A 13,199-nucleotide genomic window follows, 5' to 3' on the forward strand; every position below is an offset into this window, starting at 1 on the left:
GCGTTTGGGCAGCAGTGCCACCACCTGCCTCCCCCAGCTAAGATAAGGGAAAGGAAGGAGCTGGTGGAGGCCAGAAGCTCAAAGCCCTCTGAGCTGATCCTTGCTCCTGGTCCTACTCTGAGCATATACAGTGGCCCCTGCAGTAAGTCTGGTGCGTCTCTTTGGCTGTTCTCATGGGTGGAATATTTTTGTGGAAAAGCTAAAGAATCACATTCATGCTTTTTTTGGTATGTGATTTTTTGCATATAATGCCATTATAGAGATAACCATTTCAAAGCATCTTTTTTTCTTCAAATGAAATGATAATTACAAAAGAATAACCAAACCAGCTACAATACAGCTGGGCATAGGAGGGCCTGGCTGACATCTTAGAAAATGAGAAGGGGATTTTGGAGAAACATTTCCTATTAATTCTTGCTGCCAGTTGGTCCTGGAATTCCTGTGGATATTATTGGAAGTCAGTCATCTAATTATGCAAGGGTCTTCAGTGACCTGTTTGATTCTCTTGCACAATGATGGTTAGAGTCACAGGTTTCAAGAGCATTATTTTTTAGTTCTTCCACATTGAAAACCTATTGCCGTCCATCTACCTCTCTGAAAGGACCATTTTATTTTAAACAAAGACATTAATGCAGGTCTTATTGTCGGGATTACTGTTACCTATTTATTCCTAAAGTAAATTCAAAGTAAGAACTGACTGCAGGCACTAAAGTGGTGATTTCTTACAATAACTGGTATCCACAAAAAAAATCTCATTTCCATCTGCGTTTGGAAACTCTTGGCCTTCAGATTTTATTGTGGAGTTCTTACTAGGTCATCCAATTAATAGATTGACCTATATTTATTTTATTTCTCTTGCTACAGGTTAATTTTGACCTCTGGAATTCAGCAGAGAAATAAAGCACAAAATAAAGCTGCATTGGTTAAAAGAAACTATTGCAACATAAGTCGAAAAGCCAAAACTGAAGGGCAGAGGTGGCAGGGAAGAAGGCATACTGCATAATTTCTGATGGCAATATTCATAGCATCTCACAGTAAGTACATTCAAATTCATTTCTAGGAACTAATAGTTGCTTCTTTTGGATTGGGAGGGAGTAGTGCTGACAGAATAGGACTTAAAGTGAAAACATATTAAAATAAGCTATTTATAAAAGAACATGGCTCCTACAGTCTTCATTTCAAAACTTGGATCTTCATTGCTTTGTACTGTATTTGCATCGATATAGGACTTTGTATTTGCGTCTTACAGTAATTTAACTTAGCAGCTGCTTCCACCTTATTACGGGACTGCATGTTTTGTTTTCTTTTTCTTCTGAAAATTAGGTGCAGCTCTTCAGCATATTTCCCGTCTAGTCTCCAGAAATAATACTCTGGGTCTTAGGCTAACGCCTTACGAAGAGGAATCACCTGCCTTTGCCTAGTCCGCAAACCCGACTAGTTAGACATACAGACCAGCCTGAGTTGGAGCTCATTTGGGCACGACAGGCACCTCCAATAGTTGTAGCCATTCAGAGAGTATTAGCATTTTGAAAGGTTTAACCAACAGAAGCACACTTGTAGCTTGGGGAATACAGATGCTGAGAAAATGTTTAAATTCAGGTAATGATTTGGATCTCCAGGACCACTTGATTCACCTTTGCAACCTTGTCTCCAGACAGTGCCACAGGCTTAACTTACCTGCCAAGAAGTGTGAGCATTCTTTTGAGTCTCTGTAAAATGCATCTGTGTGCAACTCTGCTAGCTTTTACAAGGCATAAAATTACTGTTCAGAGTAACTCCCTTCAGCTACTTTTAAGTCAAGTGAAGTAAGAGTAAATATTTCTCAGCAGGTTAGAATTCCAAATGCCACTTCTCTTTCTGTCTTTGGAGTCTCTTTATATATATGTATGCATATATTTCACACAGGTTCAAGCTGAGACATTTAGGGGTCAAGGGAAAAGGAGTATGGAAAAATCACAGAACATTCTTGATAAATATTCACAAATATAATAAATTCCATAAAAGTGTGTGGGGTTTTAAAATGCGAATAAGTGAAGTGCAAAATCAGTGTGAAGAACTTTGTGTGTGATGATAAAATGTGAAAAATCTACATTTACCTTGAGCTGTTACTGATACTCTTAGTATATACAGCTTTAACAGATCCATTATTATTTTCTACAGTGATAAATATGGGCTTTTCTAGTTAGGACATGCTGACATGACTGGCATATTGCACTAATATGGAATTTTATTGCTCACCTGATGAGTGGTGGCCAAACTGTTTGTGCTGAAATCAGCCCCGCAGTGAGTTTCGTCTCTGGAGGAGAGCTCCTGTCTCATGGCTTGTGAGCGAGGCTTGGCTCATGACGGCACGCTGGTTGGCAGTGGAGGGGGCTCCTGTTGCCACGTGTTGCCTCCTCCCTTGCGAGAGGGGATGCCACAAAGTACTGTGAATTGCCCTGGCTCGAGATAGAGGCAGCCTTCATCTAAATGGTGTGTAGGTTTTGTCATGTTGCATGGGACTCTATGCTGTGCCGGCTAGTGCTAATGCCTCAATACCTCTGTGATGAGTCCACACCTCAAATGCTTGGGTATGGATATATATGCTCCCATTCTCACTTTCTTTCTGGTGTTAACAGCTTCCACACTTCTAACAAATAGTGGTTAGTCTTGTTTGTCCCACTTCCAGGTACAGACATAAATAGTGGCTAGTCCCATTTCTCCCAGTGCCATGCGCATATTGCCACATGAGGGTTGCTGCCCTGGTTTGGGTCTGTCCTGCTTCCGCAACAAGTAAGAAAGGCTCCTTCTCTGTCCTCATCATGTCAGTTCACAGCCCTGGAAGAATATGACTAGCCCAAAGCTTGATTCTTGCTTTTTTCAGTCCAAATCTAGCTTCCTGTAAGGCAGAGAGAATGCTCTGCTGTAAATCCACTGGCTTGACCATGAAACTTGTGTTTTATTCTCCCATTTCCAGTCCCAGAGCTGAATCCTTCTTCCAAGGAGCAAGATCAAAGGATTGAGTCTGGGCTCAATCCTAACCCTGAGCAGTCTCTTCTGTAGTGGCTGTGAGCATAGTGCCAGTAAGATAGCTCTCCGAACCACTTCAGACATCTTAGGTTCCTCGTATGTCCTTTGGAATTGGCATGATCAAGGTCACGAAAGATGAATTTGTTGCTTTGTTCAGAACATGTACTGGCTTCGCCTCTTTCCCCTCTGTCTCGAAAGGAATCTTCATTATCTCATTATGCACATACTATTCTGGTTCACATTTCAGATTGCTGCTTACTTCCTTACAGTTCCTTAGTTTTTTGTTTTTTGTTTTTTGTTTTTTTTAAAATCATGTTATCACCTTGTTTTAACTGATTAATGCAGAAAAGGGCTGGATGAATAATTCATTATGTGTGATTTAATCAAAGAATTTACGTTTCCTTTTGTTTCATAAAATGTCTGAAAATATATCAAAGCTTCCTTTCAGTTATTTGTTTTTGCAAAGTTATTTTGCCAAATAATTGCAATAAATATTTCTTTGTGCTGGAAATGAAGCATTGATTGTGCAAGAATTTGATGTGGGTATCCAACACCATTACAATGTCAGTAGAGACAAAGGGGAAAGGTTTTATTTATTTATTTATTGAGCACTATTCCCATAATTTCTGTCCACACTTCACCTGATGGACAAGAGGAGGATATGTCTGCTTTGGAAGTCGGTAGGGAGCCAGATTGCTTCTTCCCTAATTCTCTGTCTGGAGATCTAGGCAAATGACACTGTATTCATTACTCTTCAAATTCTTCTTTAGAGTTAAAAGGACTAGGAATGAGATGTTGTAAGAATATCTTCCATTTTTTCCCTCCTAAATTCTGATGCTCATCTGTCTGAGAGTCAGGTTATTAGGCAAGCACTTAATAATGTGTGAGGGGCAGCACAGACCACTTCTCCCTGAAGAAGTAGTCCTGTGTCTGTTTGGTCCTGTCACGGATCTCCTGGCTTTTGTCTTGCAAAGTTAGAGAGGGAAATGACATTTGTTATTTGCAATATTTCAATCACCCTTTGAAATCCAAAGACAAGTATTGCAGCTGGTAGTAGTGGACTTAAAATGACGAAAGCATATTTGGTGGAGGAAAGATTTACTAGCTGTGCAGAAAGGCCTGGAATCCGGGGGCAGTGGATGGGCTCTGAGCACTTCTTTCTGTAAATGGCTAAACTGATAAGAAAGTATTGGTATCTAGCAGTGCCTGTTAGCTAGAGACCCAAAGCATCTTTACCAGGAATTTCCCACTGTAGATTATGGGTGTTACAGGCACACATATATATAAAGAAAAATATCTGTGTATTTTTTAATAACCTTTTCCTAAGGAGACAGAGAGAAGATTTGCCCTCCCAAAATAATGTCAGAAATAGCAAATCAGATGGTAGCAGGGGGGAGGAACAGCCTTGAGGAGACTGTTTTTGAAGGCTTTCATTCCATCATGTACCTTGGACATAGCTCAAGTGAGGGAGAATCGGCTATGCCAAATCTAAACTTGGCCCTGGTAGAGGCAGATAAGGACCTGTGCCTAGTGCAAGCCATGGGAAGAATCATATTTGGAGACAGGCACAGCTGATTGAATCAAAGATAGTGATAACCTGTGGATCAGACTATGCATCTTTTTGACAAGCATCAGCTGTTCATTCCCAGCCTCTGGGTGACTCCTCTATACCAGATGCAGTATTTCAAAAAACAATTGCTGGTGATGTGGATTAGGGGAAAAAAATGCAAATTGGAAGCAACCCAAGTTCCGACTATGCATGGGTGTCCCATGGGTCAGATGAGAGAGACTGTTTCCCAGGAATCACAGGCCAGATGACATTTGCAGAAAATGTGGAGGCAAAGGCTATTAGAAATGGAATTGTCTGAATAGAGGGAGGCCATATAAGAGGAATGAAAATTTGCTAATGCAGTAGGGTCACCATTAGCAACAATTAAAATCCCTAGTATGGGGACCTGCCCCTAAACTGCTGCTGTTATGTGTATGCAGATATTGACAGGTAAAAGGTTACAGGGGGCAAACAATCTGAAATTAGTGATCCATGGAAAATGGCAAGCGTGGAGGACAAGTACAATTTTGACTGCAGGAGTTAAATAGGTAGCTACCTCTCGTCAGACACTGCATACAGCAGGAGAAATCCAGCTGTTTATCCCATCAAGACTGCTGCTTAGCTACATTCTGTTTCAAGCTGGATGAAGCAAAAGTAAAAGCAAATGATATTACTTACCATGAGGCACAGCTAGTGGAAAAATCAGATGTTTAGAAAAGAGTTTCAAAGCCTCTCAAAAGAGAAAGAAGAGGTCAAGAGCTATGAGTAGAGGAGCCAGGAATTGTCGGAAGCATCCATAGATGGCAGCTAACAAATATGTAAGCAGTTGCTCTTACATTTTTCCAAGAATAAGGTGTTTGTAAGACTATGCTCAGATGAGGGAGTGTTCAGAGAGACAGCTTTCATATCCCCTTCCTCTGGAATGCCCAGTAACAGTGAGAGCCCAAGTATTTACCTTGATTCTGGGGTGAGTTTTACAGTCTGAGATGTGCTTTATGCTTCTGCATCTATACTGCTAGCAATGTCTATTTAGGAAGTTCGAGCAAGCCTGAGTAGGTCTTTGTGCTCCACAGTGCATATTTAGTCTCTGTGAAGTCCAGCAAGACTTGTTCGTTCTCCCTCTCTCTCCCACTCTCTCTCCCCTTCCCCCTCCCACTCAAATCAGTATTCACCTCTCTGACTTTCTCTCCAAGATGACTTCTGGAAAGTCATAATTCCCGTTGAATTAGTGTAGTGGGCAGGGGCAAGACTGTCCTGTAGTCAGCTACAAAGACATGTGACAGGGCTGAGCATTAGATCTGAGGACTGCTTTCTGGAGGGGTGAAGGAAAAAAGATGACTTGAAAGAAAGCTGATTAGATATGGGCTACCAGAGAAAAGGTGAGGAGTGATGTGCCATGCAGGAAGAAAAGAAAAAAAGATAGCCATGTTTTAGAGAAAATATTTGTTCCTTTCTTGTAGGATGTCATAAATAACCATTCAAAAGCAAGACCTCCTCACATCGCAGTGTGTCAAGAAGCGAGGACAGCACATGCAGGGAATACCTAAGAAAGCATCTCAGAGGGCTACAAAGGAGGGTTTGAATATGGTTCGTACAGCTCACAGTGTGAGATCAGTTGTAGGGAAGGAATTACAGATATGTTTTCAGGACATGATAGTCTTCCACAGACATATTTATGCTGAAAGACTTCAATACCATCCTATTAATCTACAGCTTCCTTTAAATGGTGTCCCATGTATTCATGACTCAAGCAGCCAGGCCAGTGAAGAACCCTGTGCAGATAGCAGGCTGCTTGGGCTGTGCTTACATGGGTTTGGAGGGGCTGCGGAAGTATCTGAACTTTTCGTTGTTGTCATTTCATTTGACATTTGAAATTTGTGCTCTCTTTATTTTTTTGTACCTAGGAAGGAGAGGGGGAAAGAAGAGAATTAAAGTCCATGTGTGTCAGAATAGTGCTGGTAAAATAATTCTAGCCAACTGCTGTGGTTTTTTTTTTCCTGCAAAAAATTGACTTATTTGCTTTAATCTGCACAGAAATACACGTAGTTGTTACTGAGGTAAACCAGGCCTGAGGATCCCAGCACACACAACATCCCAGCAAACAGGCCAGGGTGTGATCTTGGTGGGATCTTACTTTTGGTGTTGTGCTGTTTATTATAAATCTTTATGGCTGGCCTGATGTGAATCATTACCACAACCAAGCAGAACTACAATAATAGCATAGGCATAAGACCTCTATTGCCAGAGCCACTCAGAAGTCACAAATCTTTTCCCCCAGTGTTCAGTTTGGAAGGACAGTAGATAAGATGCAAGATAACAAAGGCATTCAAAACAATGCGGAAAGATTAGTAAGCTACTTTCTTTTGCTCATATCAGAGATAAAATCTATTACATCTTTATTTAATTATATTAAAAATGAGAAGAGGAAATACTAGTTTTAATGTAACACAGCCAACTGATAGGACGCATTCCGGTGGGATAGCTATGAGGCCTGACTGTTAATAGATTTTGCAGAAGAGAAGTGGGCGTATTTAAAGGGATGGGAAGATTAAAAGATCTAAAACGGAACCACAGAGCATTGCCCTCAGCATTGTGAGAATAAAATCTGAGCACAAATTGAAAGAATTAGTCAGATGTTTCTCTTTTGGGTAAATCTTTTTGTAATTGTCCACAACAGTTTCCTTGCCCTTTCCCCTGAAGCTTTAAAGTATGTCTGCTGTCAAAGACACTAGGAGCAGTACCAGTCTGAGCTCTCCAGGCAGTTATGAAGCTAAGAGCCAGCAGAATGCCAGAATACTGGAGAATGGCAGTCTGCAGTGCAAGCATCAGCAAACAAAAGTTCCCAGCCATGAATAAGGAGCAGTGATAGATGCTTAAGAGTAAAGTTAAGCCAGTTTTTTTCCAGAGGGTCTATTGAGGGCTTCCATTAGAAGGATTAAGCCTTTTCTTCTCCGTCAGAGCTTATTCTCAGTCAGTCCTTCGTTACCGGTAGACCGACATACAAAAATTGTCAGTGTGAGTCAGCTGAATCCATTCTGGCCTGGGAGATGAGGGCTTGCTGTTTGGAGAAATAGTTTTTAGTTTGGCACCTTGACCCTGTATACCTCAAAGTACTGAGAAGCACGTTGCTCTTTGAGAGGGTGGATTAGTAAGCACTAGGTGAAGACACTTCCCAGCATCTCAAGTGCTTCATGTCAGAATTATGACAAAGCAAATGAACAAAGTTGTAAATTTTCATCCTGTGAGAGAAATACATATGTAAGAGTGAACTGAACTGCAGAGAAGTTCTGAAGACACCAGGCCATATAAGTCTATGAAGTAACAGGTTCAAAGCCAAATAATAGTGATTCTGTTTTGTTTTGTTTTGTAGCATAGGAATAGCTGGTTTGAAACCCACAAGCAGTTTTATGTCCATAAGAGTATTAAGCGAGAAGTTTCGATATGAAATCATTATCTTCCCTCTTCTAAATCCAAATACTAATTGCAACCTTGCTGTGAGCCTACAATATTAAGGCTATCATAGCCATGGCAACAGAAAGCTTCATTAAATGGAATACATATCCGCTGCACAAGATTGGTTTTTGTTGTTGTTTTTTGGGCAGTAGGCAAGCATTTCTTTTCAGCAGCCATAGAATATAGGTCAAAAGAACTTTCAGTTCTTCAAACCCTTGAGCAATTTTGCCACATATGCTCTGCTATCACTTAATATTTTGTGTATCTGTATAATTAATTTCAATGCAGGATGGTTTGTTAATCCACAGACACAAATAAAAACGCAAATTAAAATTTCAGCATGGATTTTTACAATGGCCCATTTACATTTCAGGATTAAACCCATAATAAAAACTTTTGTGGTGTTATAATTGGGCTGATTTTTCTTAAAACCAGGAGATAAACATCTATGTAAATAGCCTCAAAAAGATATTCTGTTTAAGAAAAGAGCACTTCAAATGAGCTGCTTAAAGTCACCTTCCATGCTTTGCATTATAATTGTAATGCAAAATAACAAACAGCACAGGGCACCAAGTACAACACTTCAAGGATTATATTGTGCCATTTATATAAGGATAATTAGGCATTTGAAAACACCCAATATCAGTTTAAAACCATATCGATTAAAAAAAAGGGGGGGGGTAAGTTTCCATTTACTTGATTTTTTGGGGGGGTATGTATCCATAATGATCTCTCTGCATCCAAAGCATCCAAGCATACACTGAAATTAATTGCTGGGGAAAAGGGTCAACACCACTGCAGTGCAGTTCTATAGGCCATGGGTGACACTTCAGGCACGGATATGTCTTACCTATTCATTGGTGTATATGCAGGTTAGTTTTACACTGGAAAAGATGCAGCTGTGTCTAGATTGTCACATAGTATAGAGGAAAATTTATACTAGCTGAAGAACTTTTTTGCTTGCATTGCTTATTTCAGTTTTCAGAGAGAAAGTGTGAGAGAGAAAGCTACATCAACACAAGTATCTTTATGCAGGTATAATTGTATCCATGCTAATAAGATCTCTGTACCAGCAAAAGTTCTAAAACATTGCACCTTAATTCAACGCTACTCTGTCAGCAAAAATTTCTGTTCAATAACATAATATTTATGCATGTTTATAAATGGTTAAGAAAGGGCTAATAGTCAGACATCATTAGCATGTGCAGAAGGTAGTGGGAGATGTTAGACTGGCTGCTTATGCCCATGATTTACAGCAATTGTCCTGCTGGAACCAGTAATTATCTAACAATTGATTATCTTTTAGCAAATTATTTATAAACACTCTTTTTTGTGTAAATTATACCAAAAGTTGTTCAGAGGAGAGCTTTACACCAATAAATATCTTAATACAGAGTATGGAAAGGGAATTTCCACCAAGCCTCAAAGTGTTGCTATTAACAGTAGAAATGTGTTCAGGCAGTTTGTGTACGTAAGCAGACAAATCATTCGAGTTCATTTCATCTGGAGGAATCTATCATGTTTCCTGCCACTGTGGTTAAGAGCAATGGGGCTGGAAGTACTATTTGGTTGTACAGTCTTGAGGTAGAAGACAGGACCTGGTCTGAAGTGAAACTTGTCATTTGCTGTGAAATGGAGAATCTACTATACTTTCTGTTTAAGAGAGATTCAAGATCTTTTTACCTCTTGCTGCTTTGAGGCTGTCGGTGCAGAGGGCAGAGGTGGAAGAGGTGCCGCTGGCCACGGCTGTGCAGCCGCCCACCTTGCACACAGGCAGTGGAGTGTGCCGAACCCCGTCCTCGAGGTGCAAATAGGACCTATCCGAATCCTGCAGACTGCCTGAAACTGCAGCTCTTCCTCCAAACTAAAAATGAACTAAATGGGAAACTGTTCATTCCCATTTAAATACCCCTTTCCCTGAAATGGGTAAATTGCAAACTGTTCTAGATTCAGTGGGCCATTGCATAAGCACGAGGAAAGGCGAGTAGGTTAAGAGATCGCCTGGGATTCAGGAAACACAGATTTAATCATGCTTTGCCACAGGCAACTCATGTGGTTTTTAGGTGTAAACCACAATGTCACTTCAGGTCTCTGTTTCCCGCTTGTACAGTGAAGATGTATTATTTCCTTATGCCTCACTAGATATTGTGGGGATGAAGGCACTAAGAATACTGCTGCAGTAACATAGTGTAGTACGGGACTTGTCAGAAGCAGCATTCAATGACAATTCCAGCAGCAATTTTTGAAAAGATTATATTTGCTGCTATTGAGATAATCCAAGTCAAAAACCTCTACACTGCTCAGTGTACACTTGGCCATTCGCGAAGAGCATAGCTGGAACTGAAATAGTATCCCTGAATTTTGCATGGGCTCTTTGCATGGGAGGGAATTTTCTTCTTTTCAGCTGTGCGTGGTTGCGCAGGCAGCTTTTTGTGCAAAAATTGAGAACAGAATTCCTGTGATGAGCCTGGATTGTGATGTACAGTAACCCCAACATGGGCTTGTAGACATGACAGTGGTATTAGTTGGTCTAAAAAGATGTATTATCTCATCCTGCAAACCGTACCTGCTTGTGTCCCTGGGCTATCATGGCCAGAATTACACCATAGTAAATACTCGGAGAGCAACTTGTTTTGTGAGAAGCTGCAGCATTTTCATTAACATAACTAGCACAAGTGCTTAGTGTAGTCTGGGTCAACTGATGTTTCTACAGGTATTTTGTTTATCCTGGGCATGCTCAGAATCTTAACACAAGTTTTGTGTAACTATGTATTGCTCTTTTCATGCTGGCTCAGTAATTTTTTCCAAAGCTGGTGGCATGACACCTGACTTTGTGTCATTGTTCTAGGACAAAGAGTAAAGGTAACTCTCATAAATTAAAATATGCTTAAACCATTTTGACACAACTTGCAAAAATTAAAAAGCTGATTGCACTTTAATAGCAATCTTGTCAGTAATATTCAAAATGGTGAGTCTCCAGTATTCTAAAGGCACAGATTACCCTAAGTGACTGAAAGACACTTCAAAGAATCTATAATGAAAATCAGTAATATGTAGAGTAGACTTTAAAATACTGAACTCTATTAGAGAGATTATTTTCTTCATCTAGTACCTAAGACTATATTCAGATATATTGATACCACTATTGTCTTATTTAATGACCATCACTGCGACGACTAGCCTCGGTGGCTGTAGGCTGAGTCCTGCATGTGGGACGATATGCCATTGTACCGTCCCAGGAGACAGGCTGACAAAGAAATGTGTCTCAGTCACAATACCTTCCCATTCTTCTCTCTCTCTTGCTCCAGAGAAAATATAAAAAAGGTGCAGTTTACTTCCCCCTGCCCATCTATGGTTCCCCTGGCAAGCATGACATGAGCAAATTCCTCTTAGTCTCCATTCATGTGCAAAGGCACAAAAGGAAAAAACGGTATCTGCATTTTCCACTGTAACCCGTACAATATCTGGGTAGGCAGTGTGGCTAGACAGGGATTTGGGGAATTGTTCTCCTGCTTGGGACTGAATGACAAACTATTCTTGCAAGAGCAGACTTTGCTGGTGTCATTATATTGAACTGTCACTGACACACCTGGAGCTGCTTGTGGATAAAAGGCACTTTATAACCAAAATCTGCACCCTTCAGAAGGATTTATGAACTGCTTGTACCACAGTGTAAATTTAACAGTGCTGCTAATGAGCTTTTCGTGATTTCATTATGAGTTATATATGCAAAAAAACTGACAGTTAAGCTCTCCTTAAAGGTTTTGAGGTTTAAAAAATGGAAAGGAGTAAGGGGGGTTGCTCTTTTTCAGACATTTGGGACTCCAGTCTTCCTTCCCATCCTCCACAAGTTCTCCAAGGTAGATACTACCACAGTGAGCTCCTTAGGTCTGTCAGGGCAAACTTCACCTGACAACTAGCTTCAATACCTCTAATCTACCTAAATGTTCCTTAACTCTTTTTTTCCCTGTTCTGATCTTGATCCTTATTCTGTGGTCAATGTTACTTTTGTGGGACTAATCCTTATCATAATTACCTTTCTGTTTGAAGACTGGAGCAAGACAACACATTAAAATGTTTCAGCCTTTTGTCATCCATTGTTTGCTGTCCTTTCTGAATACATAACTGAGTTTTTCTGTTCTTTGCCTTTCCCTTATATTATTACATACATTAGAATTAGTAAGAAATACGTAATTTTTTTCTTCTTCAGCAAAGTTAGCCTCTTAAAAGTTGAATTGAATGATACTGTTCATTGTGGGGACAGGTTTTTGTTTTTGTTTAATAAAACTAAACTTCAGGCCTTGTCTGTATTCAGTGAGCTTTTAGAAGCTCCCCTTTATTATCTTTGTGAATGTGACAGGTCTGAAAGCAAAATGAGTTGTTTCTTAAACTGTTAGCACTGAGATGTTTGAAATATAGATTAGACTACAGATAAAATAGTTTTCTTGGCCTCCTGGCCATTTATTTAGAGAATGAATCTTTCCTTTCTCCTGAGTATAAAAGTCTAGAGCTGGAACCATCAAGTCTGTTAAAAATTAGGAGTAAAGGAGTAAAGCTGAATCCTCTTTTTTTTTTCATACGTTGTGAGCAGTGGGAAGATAATTCCTTATTGCTAGAATTATTAGCTTGAGGTAGAAGGAAAGACTATGTAAAGAGAGTGGTAAGAAAGAAGATTCAGATCTAAATATTCATGTTTTGGGGGCTATTCAATGATATTAGGAATAAATTACCAGCTAAGGACACACTTGATTGATTCTGACTGAATTTGTTTTATTATATTTTCAGATAATTTCATTTATTCTTTCCTTTAACATCCATTAGAGGAAAAGAGAAAAAATATACAGCATATGAAAAGAACACGGGGAAGTTTTTAATATAATGTTAATAATAGTTGATATTTAATTGAGATCGTATCTTTAATCTTTTCTTCTTTTCCCCTGCCAGTGTTTCATCTCTATTCTTATTATCTTGTTTTCAGTACAGAATTATCACCTACTGGTTTTCAATTACAGAGATGCACATATTGATTCTCCCCTTGATTTTAACTCGAAGCTGAAAAATTACTCACTTAAGCCAATAAAAGTAGATGTTGTGGTTAGTTTTGGGTTCCTTTTTTAAATAATAAATGTATAAAGAAGAATGATAAGCTTATAATGATTCTGGGGTACAACAAACTGGCATGGGAATG

The 13,199-nt window shown here is 39.6% G+C and overlaps 1 long non-coding RNA gene across 2 annotated transcripts in view; it reads left to right on the plus strand.

Moving 5' to 3' along the window:
* LOC112978904 (uncharacterized) overlaps nucleotides 1-13,199 on the plus strand; it is a 65,674-nt gene that overhangs the window by 18,236 nt on the left and 34,239 nt on the right. For both annotated transcript variants that reach the window (XR_003258042.2, XR_010389746.1), the window contains one exon: nucleotides 865-1,034. This is a non-coding gene — a long non-coding RNA (uncharacterized LOC112978904). The remainder of the gene's footprint in view (nucleotides 1-864; nucleotides 1,035-13,199) is intronic.

Source organism: Dromaius novaehollandiae, chromosome 1 (genome assembly GCF_036370855.1).
Source record: "Dromaius novaehollandiae isolate bDroNov1 chromosome 1, bDroNov1.hap1, whole genome shotgun sequence".
NCBI lineage: Eukaryota > Metazoa > Chordata > Aves > Casuariiformes > Dromaiidae > Dromaius > Dromaius novaehollandiae.